At 44.2% G+C, this 2,783-nt stretch overlaps 1 protein-coding gene across 1 annotated transcript in view; it reads right to left on the reverse strand.

Moving 5' to 3' along the window:
* The window catches only part of mthfs (5,10-methenyltetrahydrofolate synthetase (5-formyltetrahydrofolate cyclo-ligase)), a 16,213-nt gene that overhangs the window by 1,530 nt on the left and 11,900 nt on the right, over window positions 1–2,783 (reverse strand). The gene's annotated exons all lie outside the window — the stretch shown is intronic.

The raw sequence follows: 2,783 nt of genomic DNA on the forward strand, positions 1-2,783 counted from the left end.
GCATGGCTCAACACAGAAGGGCCAACTCCTCAGGTCAAGACTCTGCAGTCTACTTACATCTGAAGGACAGAGGACACTCGTTTGAGGACCACCAGGTGCACATTTTAGACAGAGAAGATGGATGGTTTGAAAGAGGTGTCAAGGAAGCCATCTACACCCGGGTTGAGAAGCCGTCATTGAACAGAGGAGGGGGTCTACGCCACCACTTATCCCCCACTTACAATGCTGTCCTTTCATCACTTCCCAGGAAACTCAACAAGCGTAACCTATTGGCCTCAGGTGAAGATACCAACGATGGTCGTTCAGACTTGGCCTCGGGTAGTCCTAATGACCGTAATGACTGTCGTTACAGCAACCAGGAACACTAACGAACCAGCGGTATCGACGATCCTGGCAAACGACCCCACTGAGGTTAAATAGCCGAGTTTCCCTGCCAGTCAGTCAGAACTGAAGAAGTCTCTTGGATGAGGGATGAAACGTCTTCCAGTATCTTCAACCAAGTCCAGTTGCCCTTGACTTTAACCTTTGTTGGATATCAGATTATGATATTGATTTATTTTGTCTTATTGAAACCTGGCTGGGTGATAGAGAATATGTTAGCCTAAGGCTACGTTCAGACTGCAGGCCTTAATGCTCAATTCCGATTTTTTCCCCAGATCTGATTTTTTCACAACTTTCTGTTCTTTTCTTTACGTTTCTGGCACTGGACAATGCAACTGCCCCACAACTCACACCCTCCCTCTCTCTCTCTCTCCCCACTGTGTCCCCACGGACAAGTAGCAAGCACGTAACTCAGAAGAGAGCTCCGTGTCCGGTGGATTGACAAAAATCAAAGAAGACTTGCAACTCAACTTTGACTTGAACAGCAATGACTCGTGACCTCACTTGGACTTGAGCCTTTTGACTCGAGCTGACTTGACACTCCCCATGCCCGAATATAAATGATGATATAAAAAACTGCGCAGCGCATCAACATAGCGCTGTGCTCAATTAGACTGGAGCGTGTGGCTTCATCCAGCAAGAGGGAAAAATCACCGACCGTCCGAAGCGCACCTGGCCGTTCCGCGATCTCCTGGCCCTGTCCCCCCCAGCAACCCACTCCCTCTCCAGTATCTACAATGGGTTGTGTAGTAGGCCTACTACCGGCGCGCTGTGAACGGTTCGCGATCGTTCCCTCTGGCTGGATGAATTTTACGCACAGGCTAATCCATGCACAACAGCTAGGGGCCTGACGCAGCACTACACAACTTTCTAAATTCCTCCACCTCACGGAGAAAAGAAAGGTCAGGTCGAAACAGTGTAGAGAGACTGCTGCAGCTGTTGCGTGACGCTGCTTCCACCAATTAAAAAACAAGTTAATTAAGATAAAACGATAATAGCGACACTCATTTTGTTTTATAAATCCAGCGCACCCCTTTCCTTCACAGCTGAGGCCCTCCCTAAAAGGTGTGTTCAGTGTTGCTTTACCTGATCGGTTTCCACTGTGTCTGCGTCTTCTAACGTCAGAGCAATTTATAGTTTTCTCACCGTTGGTTTATGTCACTGCATCTCCCAACAAAACACCACGGTTTTATTTCAGCGTTCTGTAACGTAACTTCGTCAACTCGAATAATTCACCTGCTCTGCTCCCCTCCGTGTACACACACACACACACACACACACACACACACAGCCCCCTCCCATCCCTCATCCAAATCTGTCAACTTGGGGGAAACTGTGCTGCTGTCATCCTCTTGCACACTAGATGCTGCTTCAAGTTAATGATGTTGGATAATTTTTCTTATTTCATGGGCTATTTGGGATTTTGGAGTAATGCCTAGTTTTTAAAAAGAAAGTATTACATTTCAATAGTTAACTGTTTCCTAAGGCAATGAGTAATCCTGTTAAATAATTGTGATATCAATATTGACTAAAATAATTAGCAGCCCTACATGAACACTAATGCTTCATTCAATACATTGTTTTATTTTTAACTTGAAAAAACTTTTTAAATGGTTTTAAATTTGGTGAAGAGCGCATTATGACTTGTTTAGGACTTGAAACTCAAAAATTTAAGACTTGGACTTGACTTGCTGGTCCTTGACTTGAGACTTGACTCGGACTTGAAAAACGATGACTTGGTCCCACCTCTGTATGGAAGTGGCTCAATTCTGAACTGGAAGAGATCAGATTCCATGTGACTTGGCCTGTTCACACTGTCATAAAAAGATCAGATCTGAGTCACATATGGGCAAAAAAATACAGATTTGGGTCACATTGGCCTGCAGTTGTAGCCTAAATGAATCCACCCCTCCCAGTCATATTAATACTCACATTCCTCGAGGCACATGCCGAGGAGGTGGAGTTGCAGCTATCTTTGACTCTAGCCTATTAATCAGCTCTAAACCTAAACTAAACTATAACTCATTTGAAAGTCTTGTTCTTGGTCTTTCGCACCCAAGTTGGAAATCACTGCAACCAATTCTTTTTGTTATAGTGTACCAAGCACCTGGTCCATACTCTGAATTCTTATCTGAATTTGCAGAGTTTTTGTCAACTATAGTCCTTAAAACGGACAAAGTTATTATTGTAGGGGATTTTAATATTCATGTGGATGTTGAGAATGACAGCTTCAGTACTGCGTTTATCTCTTTGTTAGATTCCATTGGCTTCTCTCAGAGTGTTCATGAACCGACTCACTGTTTTAACCACACCCTCGACCTTGTTTTGGTGTATGGTATTGAAATTGAACATTTAGTGGTGTTCCCACAGAATCCCTCTTTATCCGACCACTGTTTGATAAC

Source organism: Micropterus dolomieu, linkage group LG17, assembly GCF_021292245.1.
Source record: "Micropterus dolomieu isolate WLL.071019.BEF.003 ecotype Adirondacks linkage group LG17, ASM2129224v1, whole genome shotgun sequence".
NCBI lineage: Eukaryota > Metazoa > Chordata > Actinopteri > Centrarchiformes > Centrarchidae > Micropterus > Micropterus dolomieu.